Source organism: Quercus lobata, chromosome 7 (genome assembly GCF_001633185.2).
Source record: "Quercus lobata isolate SW786 chromosome 7, ValleyOak3.0 Primary Assembly, whole genome shotgun sequence".
In the NCBI taxonomy this organism is placed as follows: domain Eukaryota; kingdom Viridiplantae; phylum Streptophyta; class Magnoliopsida; order Fagales; family Fagaceae; genus Quercus; species Quercus lobata.
The window spans coordinates 1759781-1776053 of NC_044910.1; positions in this window are offsets into that span (position 1 = coordinate 1759781).

Genomic DNA, 16273 nt, shown 5'->3' on the forward strand with positions numbered 1-16273 from the left:
AAAGTGTAATGAGACCCATAAATAATAAAAATAAGTTAAATAATAAAATAAATTAGAAAAAAAAAAAATATATATATATATATATATTTTTTTTTTGTCAAATACACCCTAAAAGGACTGATATTATTATTTTTTTTAAATTATTATTATATAGCACTGCACTTCCTGGAAAGACACTGAAAACAAAGCTTTTATTTTGTCTCACACGCTGCCGATTTTGAGGCCACCATCCCACACGTTAGGCTTGCTCCGCACGGTACACTTTTTAATTTTTATACAAAGTAGTTTTTACTTTTAGATCAAACACTTTCAATATTCCTTGGCTGTAACTTGTAGTTTCTTCTTTCTTGTTCTTGTTTTCTAATTTGTCAATCCTTGTGTTAACGGGCACCTTCTAATTTTTTTTTCTTTTAGCTTTTTGTCTATTTTTTGTAATTTTTTTTTTTATCTTTTTTGACAAATTTTTAGCAGTTTTTTTTTTTTTTTTTATCCTTTTTAACAAAATTTTAAATACTTTTTTATCCTTTTTATTAAGTGGAACCCATATAGGGAAATTTTAATAAGTATCCCACGGTGCTTGTTAACATTTCTCTCTCTCTCTCTCTCTCTCTCTCTCTCTCTCTCTCTCTCTATATATATATATATATATAAAAGGTTGAATTCAAGTTATTCCTAGTATAATTCAATAACTTGTTATAAAATTTATATTTTGAAAATTTTATTGTTGAATTTTATGTTCTATATGTTCTTAACATACATATCAATTTTCATGGCAATCCAATGTTATTGATTATTCGATTTATAAACTCATCTTTTATGCATTATTTTAAACTATAAAAACTTGAATTTAAACAATTAATTAATAACATGACTATTGATCTTCGAACACCTTGAAATTTTGCAAGCATGAAGAATATACGAAGATAATATAATCTAACGGTAAATTTATCAAAATTCGTATCCAATTAAAAAATATTGAGTGATACAATATTGCTTAAAGTTACACTATAAATATATGATGAGGTTTGGGTCTAGTATCTAGTTGCACTGAACCCGTTGAGATTATAACACGTGTCTCCTTTTAAATACATGACACTATCTTAACGAGTCTAGTGGATTACATACACTAGACTTAAACCTCACATATATATATAATATGGAGTAATTGTTAACTTAGATTGGCTTACATTGAAAATGGTGCCAATAAGCCATATAAAAGTGATGCATCAATCCCAATTGTTACTGATTTTATCTATATTTATTATAATAATATCAAGTGTGAGTTTGGTAAAAATTATTTTTGCCAACTTATTTTAATATTCAGTTTATTTCTGCTACTATTCATAAATTCCACTACACTTTTTGATACTATTCATGGGTTTCACTGTACTATTTCAGTTAACTTTTACCTTTATTTACAATACTTTCAGTAAAAAATTTTCTGTTTCAGTAAAAATAAACGGATTACAAACAGACATGGAACGCTTTTAATTTTTGTTGGTTTTTTCTAATCTTGTCACACAACGTTTGAAAACCTATATATTTGTATGTCATCATTTTAAAATTTTAATATGAGAAGGGTCTTGTTAACATAGTTTTTGGTAAGTTGATTTGCAAACTATGTTAGTTTAAATTAATTAGGAGCCACCATCTTTTTAGAAATCCTTCTCAAAAAAATCTTTTTAGAAATCAATCTAATATTAAAATAAATTATGTATGTTATTTTCTGCAAATTCTCTAATATGCTTTTTATTTATTAATAATTTTTAATTAAATATGTAGTAGATATTACTCTTGTATAACTTGCATTTGTATTATGTGTTATCAACTAGTAATATATTGAAATGAAAGAGTCAATTTTGTAAAAATATTGTGACAATATTGTGGACATATCATTTCTCATTCTAATATTGCAACCAAATCTCACGTTCATTTTTACAATATTGCATTATAATTGATCCAATCAAAAAAGAAATTGATATAATTAATAGTAAGTGATACAACTAATTTCACACTTATTTTAACAATATTTTAATGTAATTGATTGAATCAAAAAAGAAATTGATATAATTAATGGTAAGTGATTAAAAAAGTGATGAGTCCATATGAATCTAACAACTTTTGTTTTGTTTTGTCTAATAAAACTAAAGAAATTAATATAATTGATAGTAAGTGATTGAAAAAAAAAATGTGATGAGTTCATGTCAATTGGACAAGTTTTGTTTTGTTTCGTCCAATAAAACTATAAAAAAAATGATATAATTGATGGTAAGTGACTGAAAAATAAAATCAACAATTCTACCAAGTGAACCTAACGGCTCTTATTTTATTTTATTTTATTTTTTGATAGGAACTCTTATTTTATTTTGGTCGTAGTAATGGAGAAAAAATAGTGAAGATAAAATAATGGAATAATGTGAAAGTGAGGTGGAAATTTTGAGTTCCTAAAAAAGATTTAAGGGTCCGTTTGGTACGTGTGTTTAAGCAACAGTTTTCAGTTTTTTTTTTTTTTAGAATAAGTGTGAGTGAAAAAGTATATAAAAATACGTATAATATTGTTTAAAAACTGAAAATATATGTTTAAACACATGTACCAAACCGGCTTATTGGCACATTTTCTTGTAAGAGAAGCATCTGAGTGCAACTTTTGAATTAAAAAACATTTATTTATTTATAATGTTTTTTAGATTGGGTCAAATTTGATGTAGTGCCATTTTGATGGCCTTTCCAACCTCATCAGGTGATCGTATCAGTGCCATTAGAAAGCTTGTGACGCATGGTTTCTAATAGGGTGTCCAACTCAACCGATGGCCTGACCCACCCGGTAAATCTGACCGGACCCGGACCGCCGACCGGTCGACCCGACTACTCCGACGGTCGGTGGCGGGTTATCTTCTCTAGAATCCGATCTGGGCGGTTCGGTCTCAGATCTTCTCCCCAAAACCTGAAGAAACTCAAACCGACCGAGCTCTATAGCATTTGTTGGCGAGATTTTTTAGATTCGACGAGATTTCAGCTAGATCCATGAAATCTCCACCGGATTTGGCGAGATCTCGTCGTTTACGCTTAGATCCAGCTACAATCTAATGGATTTTGCTCAAATAAGGCGCAGATCCGTTGAAAATATGATGGGTTTTGCTCAAATCCGGCGAAACTCCGATGGTATTAGCTCAAATCCAGCGACGATTTGGTGTATTTTTGCTCAGATCTCGTGAGTTTTGCAAAAATCAAGTGACGATTTGATGTTTTTTTGCTTAGATCTGGTGATTTTTGCACAAATCCGGCGAAGATCCGGTGAAAAATACAATCGCCGTCAAAATGGAATCTCCGGCAGCATCATCGTCGGCTTCGACCAATCCGACCACCGATCAAACAACTCCGATCCGACCTGACCTGTTGGTGTTTGCGGTCGGCGACGGGTTTTCTTGCCGGAAACCTGATGTCATCGGGTCGGTTTCGGGTTGGGCACAAACCCGACCCGAATCGACCCGTGGACACCCCTAGTTTCTAATTTCTTAATGGATGGTTGAGAAGCTATGCGTGTGGTCTTTAAAATCCTCCTCTCTCTTTTTTTTTTTTTTTTTTTTTTTTTTTTTTAATCATAAAAAAATTTTCCAGTTAAGTTAACTAAAACTCATTTTAAAATCCTAAACTTGATCTGTCTTTAAATATTTTTTGTATTATTAATTTTTTTATATCTTGCTTATTTTTTAAATCTAATTTAGATTTCTAGAATCTAGTTCTAGTCCATGTTTTGGCAGTTCAATAAGATTAAATTTGTTCCATTTCCAATAATATATCTCTGGTGTATTTTCAATCATTGTAATTCACGTTGTCCTGTGGTTGAGAATTGAAATTTTTGAAAAGTCAGTGTTCTTTTTTTATTTTGTATTAAATTACCTTTTTTTTTTTATAACATTGTTGTAGTAAATTACCTTGAATGATATATAACTATACTGTTATATAAAAGCACTTACAATCTAGGAGTATAATAAATAGTTACACTGCTTATTGCTTAATCCCTTGAAAAAACATATTCAGTGGCAGTTTATAGTCATCATTATATTTTTTTTTGAAATAAGTGTTGAATGTCGTTACTATTCTTCCTAATATATTTTCAATAATCATTTGTGAAAAAAAAAAAAAAAGAGCTCACAAATATTTTTACTGAAAACACTATCTGAGCAATACTTAAATGTGAGGGCATAAAGGCCCGGTTTTTTTTTTTTTTTTTTTTTTTTTTTTTTTTTTTTTTGTGAATCAAATAAAGGCCGTGGTTGAATCAAACATAACCAATAGATGGATAAATTAATCTCACAAACAACCGAAAATTATTTTATCAAACGCTGGTCTCCCACCTATATTCTACATTTGCTAATAATGGACCGATCTCTCGAGCGAAATTGGCATCTAAGATCACATAACAAGGCTATTATGCGTGCTTTCACACCAAATCTTAAGGTCATAAAGAAAGTTGATACATATTAGTAAGGCATAAATAGCTATAAACATAACCTAAAATCTTGCACAATAATTTCCACTTTCACATCCCATATGCATTTCCAAACAACTTCAATCAATTAGTGTGTTACTTTTAAAAGTCCGCAAAGGGGAATCGAGTCAATCGACATCCATCGTTTTACTCTAGACTCTAGAGTCTTCTAACCCAAATCCCCATTGTAGGTTTTTTTTTTTTTTTTTTTGGTTAAACTCACACGTCATTACCAAAATTGCATGCAAGCAGGGACGGAACTAGGATTCGAAGTCGAGGGGGGCAAATATAATTTTTCATGGACTTATTTTCTAAAATCTTAAATATATACCTATTATTTAATATTTTAAAAAATTTTAGGGGGGCCACAACCCCCTCTTCTTGAACATAGTTCCGTCCCTGCATGCAAGAGTTGGTAAAGTAGAGCAAGTTATAAACCCAAACACACACACTCCACTGATTTGGGACAAGCTCTTGATTTTTTTTTATTATTAAACTTACACACTATTACTAAAACTGCATGTAATAGATGGTAACGCGGAACAAGTTATAAATAACGTGGTCGTTGAGTGGATGAGATAAGCACGAAAACGATTATGGAATTTTTTTTATGACTTAACGATTATGGAATTCAGTGACAAAGGATGATTGATGAATAAGAGGTTGTTTGGATGCAGTGAGTTTTGAGTGATATGATCCTGTTTTCATCACTCATCATCCAAAACTGGTGGGACCCACGGAAAACATTTTGTTTGGACTCCATCACTCATGTTTGGTGATCCTGTTTTGGTGATTCTATTACTCAAAAAAACGAGTGATGAAGAGAGAAAATGAAAACACATTTCACTTGTTTTTAAAACTCATCATCCATGATTCAGTGGCAGTCCCGTAAATAAGCTGTCTCAGTGGGCCCCTTCACCAGTGCATTGTCACATCACCAACGACACTTTTTTTTTCCTTCTTCTTTCTTTTTCTTTCTTTCCTTCTTCTTTAGACTTCTTCAGACCCACTCCAACATTTTTTTTTTCTTCTTCTTTCTTTTTCTTTCTTTCCTTCTTCTTCAGACGAAATCCAACGTTTTTTTTTTGTTGGTTCTTCTTCTTCTTTCTTTCTTTCTTTCTTTCTTCTTTAGACCCACTCCACCAGACCCACTCCAACAGTTTTTTTTTCTTCTTCTTTCTTTCCTTCTTCTTCAGACGAAATCCAACGTTTTTTTTTTTTTGGTTCTTCTTCTTCTTTCTTTCTTTTTCTTTCTTTCTTTCTTTCTTCTTTAGACCCACTCCACCATTTTCATACATGCATAAATTTATACTCAGAAACAAAAACCCATAAATTTCCATTTGTTGATCGAACTCCCGGCGAAGACCGAAACCCAAGCGAACAACAATACCCAGGCGATCAAATTTTTTTTTTTCTCTCTATCTTGTGGGTGCAGAGTTCGGATTTGAGATGTGGTTATAGGGTTTTGATTTTTGAGACATGGGTGTTGGTGTGTGTGTGGTTCAGATTTGTGGTGTGGCTGTGGTGGGTTTAGATTTGAGATGTGGATGGTTGTTATGGGTTCAGATTTGTGTGGGTTCGGATTTGATTTGGGCATAAGGTCTGTATTTGTGATTTTTGATTTGGGTATTTGTGGGTTTTGATTTGAACATTTGTGGGTACCTATGAGTTGATGTTTGTATTCATTTGTGTTTGTATGTTTATGATGGTTTGGCCGTAGGTTTGGGATAGGATTGTTCTTGTTGATGTGTGTGTACATGAGAAATGAAAGAGAAAGAGGATAGCTTCAGTGAGAGTAATAGGGAAATGGTGACTGAAGGGGAAGAGAATGAAATGAAGAGAGTGAGGGGGAGGCGGGTAGGCTAACAGAACTTAAGACATAGTGCTCAGGTATGGGTCCCACAAAAAGTATAAAAAATTAAGTGATGAGAAACTGAAAATATGTGCCAAACAGGTGGGGTAGAAAATTAGAGTATTTTAAATGATGAGTGATGAGTGATGGATGATGAAAACTGAATGATGAGTGATGAGTGATGAGTGAGCATTTTTTTAAAACCAAACAAGGCCTAATAATCCCATCGTCGTTGTCGTGCTCTCGCATAGTGTTTCAAACAACTAGTTGGAAAGGAGAGTCTGCATTGGTCCCTTCCTGTCCTTGTTTTGGCGGTTGCTTAGACTTTTCGGCTCATGCATTTCAAATCATATTTAATGGGAAACTTTGTCGCACTTGCGCTGTTGGACTTCTGACATCAGTGATTTACTGATATATGGGACAGTTCCAATCACTTTGAAGCATTTTAATATTAACTAATTAAAATTTGAAATAGAAAGACTATTTTGTCCTTTTTATTTTATTATTTTTAATTGTGGTAGTTAATGGATTAACAAAAATTGTTTTAGATATTAAGTTAAATATGTGTACAAAGAGTAGTGAATATAAGACTTAATTATTATATTGATCCATGACTTAAATATAAGGCTTAATTAGTAATTTTGATTTTTAATATTTGTTCTATGTGTAAGTGGAGCTCAGAGAGTCTGACCCCACACAAGCCCATTAGTTTTTAATCCACACGTTGAAATTGTGTAACCCACGGACATTGAGTGTCCAACCTGGGCACCTGATGGGGACACAGCAGCCACTTACCACTTTGGGAGCTTGTGGTAAGTGGTAAAAGAAATTTAACGAGATACCATAAATGAAGCGGCAAAAGCAAGCCAAAAGAAGACACTTTGAGTATTGCCTTTATTGACTGTCCTGTTGTTTTCTTTATTAAATATCAAGACAGCGTTTGGCCCTCATAATTTAATTATGATGGCCCATAGTTCTGTACTATTTCCGTATCCATCACAACATTTTCCTTATTTTTAGTGGGCAGTGACGGCAGTCCCCACCAAAACATGAAATTGCAAGTACGGAGTCTTGCAACAATTTTTTTTTTTTTGTTAGAAGAGTCTTGCGACTTGATTAGAAATAATTGGAATAATTAATTCATTGCTTGTAGACAGTTTTCCATTTTTCATGCTTGAGGATAAAAAAGTGGCATAGACACAATACTACAAAGACCAAAAAAAAAAAGGCATATTTTAAACTCCAACCTGTACTTCTGATTCAAACGGCCAATTTGTGTCTGTTTTGCCCAAAAAAAAAAAAAACAAACAAACAAACTGCTTTTGCTTTGAAAAACAAATAAATTCGTTTTTGAATAAATTTTATTGGGAATTGAAAAAATTGTTAGAATTTTTGATAAAATTTTTTTTCAAAAATAGTATACTATTTTGTAACTTTAAGGTACACGTTAGTAAAATCCTTGAATTAATTGTCAATGTTTAACGAAGCACAAGGTCACAGTTACAAGTCTCAGGCAAGTAGGCAACACTAATGTATCTAGAAGATTAGTCTCAAAAAATAAAATAAAATAAAAAACTATCTAGAAGATACTAACTTGAGTACAAAGTTACAACTTACTTAACTTACAACAAAAAAAGTTACAACTCACAAACTTTATCGGATTTGGCTTACGTATTTATGTTATCGGGGACATTTAGGGTTTGTTTGGTAAGGAGGATGAAAAAGTGAGAGGATAGAAAATAGAGAGAGGGTGGAAAAGTGGGAGGATAGAAAAGTTTTTAGTTTTCCTCATTTATGTTTAGTTGAGACGGTGGAAAAGTAGAGGGATGGAAAACTTTTTGGTTTGGTTGAAAATAAGGTCGGTATAAATTTACTATCATGTCCCTCTTAAATAAAACAAAAAGTAATACATTATACTTAAAAAAAAAAAAAAAATTGTGTATAGATGAAAGTGGACATTTCATAAACAGTATAAGTGATGAGGATAAAAGAAGAGCCTAACCACACGGACATAAAACCGACGGTTTAATACATTGCCTTTAAGCTTAACAGACGATGCTTATGCTGACGGTCATATTGTCAGCTGACTCCGTGGTTGACGGCTCCAAGGCTGACGGCATAACAAAAGTAAGGGAGGTAACTTGAAGCTGACGGACCAGGCACAAGTTCACTTGCTTCCCACGCTAGATAATATTCAAAGGATCCCCATAAGGAAAAGATCCCGTAAATTACGCTCAAAGGGACTCCTATAAGGAAAAGACTCCTATAAGGAAAGGACTCCTATAAGGAAAGGACTTCTACTCCAAGGTAAAGAGGTCAACCTTCTACTAGTATAAAAACCCAAGCACCCTCACAAACTAAGGTACGCATAATTTACCCTCTCTAGCACTCTAGAGCAGTGAGAATAGTTCTAACTTGACCTTCGGAGGGTGTTTGGCCGGTACCACACCGGTACTCTCTGCTAGGTTATTCCTCTTCGTTGTGCAGGTGCCATTCGCGATCGTACGAGGAACGTGTGACTCACTGGTGGTACTATTTTCGGCATCATCAATAAGAAATCATCCAAAAGTGTTTTCTTACAAAAATAATAAAAATAAAAATTAAGAAAAAAAAAAGAGAAAAAGAAGAAGAACCCACCACCTGACAAGACCAAAGAAAGGGGAAAAAAAAAAGTTAAAACAGGTGGGGGCAGTTTTGTCCAATATTTTTCTCACTTTTCACTCTAATTTGGAGAGATTGTATTTTGAAGGGGGAGGAGAGAAAACTTGTGGGCCCTACCACTTTTCTCTCCCCCTCCCCCTCTCAACCAAACAATGAAAAATGTCATTTTCCACCCTATTTTTCTTTCCCTATTTTCCATCCTCTCTGTTTTCACCTCAAGGTCCTCAACCAAACATACCCTTAGATAATTGTCAATAAATTATATTATAAAAGTTTTGATATTATTTTTATAAAAATTACTAAAAAAATTAAGTACTTTATTATTTTCATCCGTTAACATTGAAAATAAATAAATAAATATGTTAAGAAGCTGTCATTGCAATCTGGTGCATTAATTGAATAGTTACCAAAAGTAGATAAATACTATTTTCAAGTGAATGTTGTGCAAATTCTCAAAGATTGCTGATTGATTACAATAAAATATATGACTTTAATTAATTTATTTTGACACTCAAATGCTTAAGTATCAACTTGTAATTAAGTGTATAGTACCTTTGGTAACCAATTCTTTTAGGATCACACAATTTACAACTCTTATTACAACTTGCACATGTGTCAACTTGTGATTGGATTACCATCACTTACACATTGGTCAATTATTAGTATGGGGGCCAGTTAGTCAAGAGGTGCTATTAAGGCTATACTAATTGGGCCTATGACTCAATCCGATGACATTAGCTAATCCAAGGATGGCCAAATGAGGTTATAAGGGAAACGATATAAAGAGAAAAGTAAAGATAGTATGAGATAAGTCCAACGAATGTCCGAGGAGAAAAGTCACCTCGGAAACAAGGATCCGAGGTCAGTAAGAATGTCCTATTATCCTAGACCATCTTCAAAGTTGCATCACAATTAGGAGTTGGACGTTGAGCAAGGGGTGAGTAAAGGGAGGCAACAAATATCTTCAAAAGCTACTACCTCCACATTAAATGACTCTCAACTAACTCTCTGATCGCATTAATGTGGAGGTGATACCTGAACAGTGGCCAAGCAGCCTTACAGCTACTATTTGATAATTCTGGAGGTGTTGGATGGGACAAGAAGGAGCTCTTCAAATCTAACCTACAAGTGTATGATGGAGATGACACCAAAATTGTAGTATATAGTATGGGAAAGTGGCCTAAAGAAGGGCATCGAAATCAAGAAATCTTTGGAAGAAAATAGTGAACTCTTGTAGCTTTGTCCAAGCACTAGATATTATAACATAAGCTCCTCAGGCCGTGCCGAGGATTGATTTTCTTACTTACTTGTGTTCAGTAATCTTAATTCAGCAGCTTTTATTATCCATCTTTTGGAATAGAACTTGTTCTTTCATCCACGCTCTATAAATTCATTGTTTGGGCTTATTGGCCTTCAACCCAATCCTACACTGGGTCCAATCTAAATTCAGTCCTTACAATTAGTATTTGATAAAAAGTAACCGCAATTTTGATGTCGTAGACTGTGAGTGGTTGTCTATAACTTTCATATAAACCCACAATTTATTTTCTGCCACTCACAATTGTAGCAAAATTGTGGTAAAAAAATTTTGGTCCTAGATTTTTTTTCCTTTGCTTTGCCATCAGCGTTTAACTGACTTTTTAGCTGATTTTTGGAGTCCTGTAGTGGGAAAAAAAAAGAAGCATTTTTATTTTTATGTTCACGTTGTGTCCAATAAACGCTATTGGTTGGGATATTGAGATATTACAAAATTTACAAGTTTTTTTTTTTTTTGTTTTTTCGAAAACAAAATTTACAAGGATGAAACAATGTTCCCCTCCAAACACACACACACAAAAAGAAAAAAGAAAAAAAAAAAAAAGGATGAAACGATGTTGTTTTATAACAGTAATTATAGCTTAAAGTGCCCTAATTAATATCCTGGCCATCATCATATATTTGTTCATTTGTTCATTAAGGGCACGTTTTTGTTTTTGTTTTGTTTTTTTGTTATTTTTTTATAAGGGCACATTTATTATATTGTAATGGTTATTATAATGTAATAGGGATAAGTATTACAAGAAATGCAAGAAGCACTAATGAAATAATGATCCTTATTCATAGGAGTATTATATTTTAGTCATATTTCCAAAAATATCCTTTCTTTTTATGAGGTTTTTTAAGCATTTTATTATGACTAAATTAACAAATTATATGATTATTATGCTGTTCAAAATTAATATATTGGTACTTCAATTAAATTTATTTGAAGCTTATAAAAAAAAAGGTTAAAATAAATGAATTAAATGTTTTTTTTTTAAATGAAGATGTACACAGTATACGATTTCTTATTTTTAAAAATATAAAAAACTAAAATTAAAAAAAGAAAAAGAAAAAGAACACCATCAAGCATTATTTTAGATCATTTTGTATCTTGAAATAAAGAACTAACTTCATTTTTGCAGTTGTGTTAAAACAAAAGATCTAAAGGAGAATAAACAAGAAAACCTAACATAGAGGATAACTGAAGAAACGAAGAAAAAAAATGTTGTAGAGAGAGAGAGAGAGAGAGTTGTTTTGCTTGAACATTTTAGGAATTTATATTTTTTAGTTATTACCTAAGTTAAGGAATAACTATAAGGACCATTTTAATAAGGATTAAGGAACAACTATTAGAAAGCCAAAGAAAAATATAAGTCAAACATGTTATATACCTGCAATACTTGAAAGTTGAAATACCCCCATGAATACAGTAACAAAGTTCCAGTTTTTGATCCGCAAACGACTTTCTGACCATTCTGACCACCATTAAAAAGCCAAAGATAAATATAAAGTCAACCATATCAAAATATGCTCTAAGCATATGAATTGGCATAGCCAAGCCTTGAATGATTTCTTTCTTTTGAGTTTTGAATCATCCCACTATATGACGAGTAAGATGATAATTCATTAATATGGTTGGATGATCATATGGTTGTATGTGTTATGAAGTTTGTATGAATATGACCAGACAATGGATTAAGGCCATTAGATATTTCATATTTGGACTCCAAGATATAATTTTCGCAAGGTGGGGGCAGTTTCTTGCATCAGTATTTTTTGGAAAGAGAAGGCAATTTCTTTAGATTATCAAGGTGCACTGGTTGTACGAGTTTGCATCTGCCTTCATGGTAAACTGTGTTGTCATGTATTGTGCAGTTGTTTTTGAATTAGTTTTTTATTCAAAATTTTTATTTTTATGTTTATGTCATTGCAATCTTTGCCACATTTTATTGCAAACTTCCATCTTTAAGCTTATGTAAATATATATTTAAAAGTTCATGGTAAAGGCTAAGGCCTAAGATAGTGGGTTCATATTCCACCAGATGGGTAATTATTAGGTATTTTCGGAATACCATAAATACGTATTCACTCCTCTCACATAACTGTGGGTTCCATTAATTAAATTTATGGCAGGACCCACAATTCATGTAAGAGAAGAGAATACGTATTTATAGTACTCCCAGAGTATTTAATAATTTTCCCCACCAGATGGGTGTGTAACTTATCAATAAATATATAAATGAAAGTTATCACAGTATCTTCTTTTTATTATGAACATCATATAAACTATCTACATTTCTTTAATGCAGCTATGGGATTTAAATGATTTATTGTAAGATTCTCGAAAACTCTAAGGGGATGTTTGGTTTGTTGTGAAGTGTCTTTGATGTAATGTACATTATGATGATGTAACATTAAGGTTTTTGGATTTCTTTTTTTTAACATTATCATAATTTAAAATTATAAAATATATCACACCATCTTAATCTCATCATCTTCCTAAACAATGTAATATTGTATTCTTGTGTTAGGATTTCATTAATATAAGATTAGAATAATGTAATATTACGGCGAATCAAACACCCTCTAATAAGCCAAGCTACTGTGGCAAACAGTGGTAGTGATGAGATGGATTTGGAAATTAGTCATCCAAAGATTAACAAAGCTATACCCGTTCTTTCGCATGATAAAAAATATCTGACTTCTTTCTTCTATTGAGTGATCAGCAAATATTGCTAAATGAGTGAAGCTTCAATGATCATTATGTATCTTCATTAATTTTATTATTATTAATTAGGAAGTTTATTCATATTTGTATAAATAGTATTATCTTATTGATTGAGAAGACCAAATCAGCCGTCCTTCGATAAACCTAATAATTTCTCATATTTGTCCCAAATATGGCGGTTGGATTGGCAATATTAAATATGGTTGGAAAGCTGCATGAGCCGAAAAGTTCAAAGAGCTGCTTGAGCCGAAAACATTGCCCACCAATTCTAGATCACAATATAAACGAGCATTAAACGTAAAACAAGCACGCGCGTCATGTTGTACTAACCAACACGTGTCAAGTCTCACCTAAAAATTAAAAAAAGATTATGTTGTAGGATGCGGACCATTGTTGATGGTGAGGAAAATTTTAATACTATTTTAATGAGAAATATAAAAGGTTGTCAATAATATTTATTTTTTATCATTCTCTCAATAAAATATTTCTAAAAATAATTTTTCAATTAAAAAAACTGTTAAAAAAATTACTCCTTTTGTCATATTTTCACACAAAATTTTCTCAAATGAGATTACTAATACGTACCTAAGACATATGTTTAGGGTGAGTTTGGTTCAGCTTTTTGAAAAAGTGCATAATAAAAAAGTTGAGTTTTCAAAAAGTGCATAATGAAAAAGTGCTTTTTCAAAAAGCTGAATGTTTGGTAAAAGCTGTTAAAAAGTGTTTTTTGAAAAAACTGAGTGTTTGGCTAGCACTTATAAAAGTGGCAGTTTGAAATGTAAATTACCAAAAAGGACAATGTATATATAAGAGAGTTTATTTCATACTTAAATCAATATTGTGAAATTATTTTTTTCACCAATATTAGCTAATAATAACCTACCACTTAAAATTTATTGTGAAAATATTGTGATAAAAATTGATACTAATTTTAATTTTAACATGCTATTAAAATTATATTTTTCTCTTTCTAAAAAATTTATTTTTTTCTCACCAATATTAGCTAATAATAACCTACCACTTAAGATTTATTGTAAAAATATTGTGAAAATATTGTGATAAAAATTAATACTAATTTTAATTTTAACATACTATTAAAATTATTTTTTCTCTTTCTAAAAAAATTATTATTTTTCACCAATATTAACTAATAATAACCGACCCCTTAAAATTTATTGTGAAAAAATTATGAAAAAATTGTGATAATATTTCATTATTCTTTTTTTCCTTTTTTTTCCACTCTTTTTTTATCCTCACACGGCATTTCTTTCTTCTCTTTTTTTTTTCCTTTTTTTTCCCACTAAATTTCTCCTCCACACACGTACCCATTCTGTTTTCCTTTTTAATCCTTCTTTTCCTCCTTTCTTTATTCCTTCCCTGCCATTCCTCCAGACACCAGAACGTTCTCCTTCTTCGTCTCTCTTTTTTTTTCTTTTTCTTTTTTTCCTTTCTTCCTTTTTCAATCCTTCTTTCCTTCTTTCTTTATTCCTTCCTTGCCATTTCTCCAAAACACCAGAACATCTTCTTCGTCTTTTTTTTTTTTTCTTTCTTCCTTTTTTAATCCTTCTTTCCTCCTTTCTTTATTCCTTCCCTGCCATTTCTCCAAACACCAAAACATTCTCCTTCTTCGTGGCTGAGAGGGAAGGACTTGGAGATCGAAAATGGGGTCGGAGTCAGAGTCATCCGGGTTTGATTGGGTGGTGTTTGCCGATTTGATCGAACCCAGAGCTCGGTGTTTTTGACGCTTCGACTTTGATTTTGTCCTGTAATTCTCTATGCTATATTCTGATTTTTTTTTTTTTTTTTTTTTTTTTTTTTTTTTTTTTTGCATTTTGAGGAATCCTAATTTGCAAGGGATTGATTTTTTTTTTTTTTCCTTAGCTGATTTGGGAATTTGTTATAGATTTTTTTGTGTTTGGATTTGGGAATTTGTTATAGATTTTTTTGTGTTTGGATATGGAAATTTGTTGGGAGAGCAGAGAGATGAGATGAGAGCTGATGATTTATCAAGGGTAATTTGGTTATTTTTGGAAGAGCCCAACGGATCAATTTGAAAATGCGCATGAGCTTTTTGTTTATGGACCTCCAGAGCTCCATAAACTCAAACGTGCGTTTCTTCACAAATCTAAAACGCAACTTTTTCCAAAAAGTTGCGTTTATTACTTACCAAACACTATTTTTGGGTTGGGTTTTTTGAAAACGCACGTTTTGGGCTTCAAACGCTGAACCAAACGGGCACTTAGTAAAACTTGTTTCATTTTACTAAGCATATATTCAATGGATTTGGATTACTTGCAATACCCTAGGTTTTGCACTAGGTGCAATAACACTAATTTATCTTACATTAATTTTTACCATCTTATTTTTTAACTTTAACTTTCTAACTCTTTAACATTTTTTTTTTAATTTTTTAAATTCAATGGTTGAGATTGAAAGTTGAAAAATTTTCAACTTTCATTCTCAGCCATCCAATACTATTATTGCACCTAATCTCAATCCATATTCAATGTATTAGCTAGTACACCAACCTACTTTCCCATACTTTCCAGGGTCTAACAACTTATCGTCCAGACATACATGTATATTACAGATCATGATGATGTCTGGCGACTTAAATGGGGGATTGGGGGTAAGAATATTTGGGTTGTTTGAGATTTATATGTCCATCCATGAGTTATGTTTGGTAATACCAGGGCCTTCATGCCCTCACATTTAGTTATTGCCTAGATAGTGGCGTCATTAAAAATTACTTGTAAGCGCTTTTCTACCATTGCAAATAATTCGATTATTGACAATAGTCACAACATATTATCAACAATGACGCAGATGTGTCAATACGGCATGTTATCCGTCCCTAATCTTATTACTATACATGAGAAAGGTTAACCACGACCGTCGACCGTAAAGTGGCTATTAATGATGAATTATTGTGGGGTCAGAAGTAAAATTCAAAAATTTAAAATTTATTAGCTTCATTCTCTTTTTTGGTAAAAAAAAAATTGATATAAAGCAAAATAATTTGATATAAAGCAATTTTTTAACTAACACCTTACAAAACCTGTTAACATTATTTTTGGATGGCAGTTTTGTGAAGCCTTTTGGCTTTGTTAGAGCATTCTCATCAACACTCTCAAATGCTATAAATGCTATTTTTTAGCATTTGAAACCCAAAAAACCCACTCCATCAAAACTTGTATATGCTATAAAATTTACAATCTTGCTACAGTGCACTCTCATT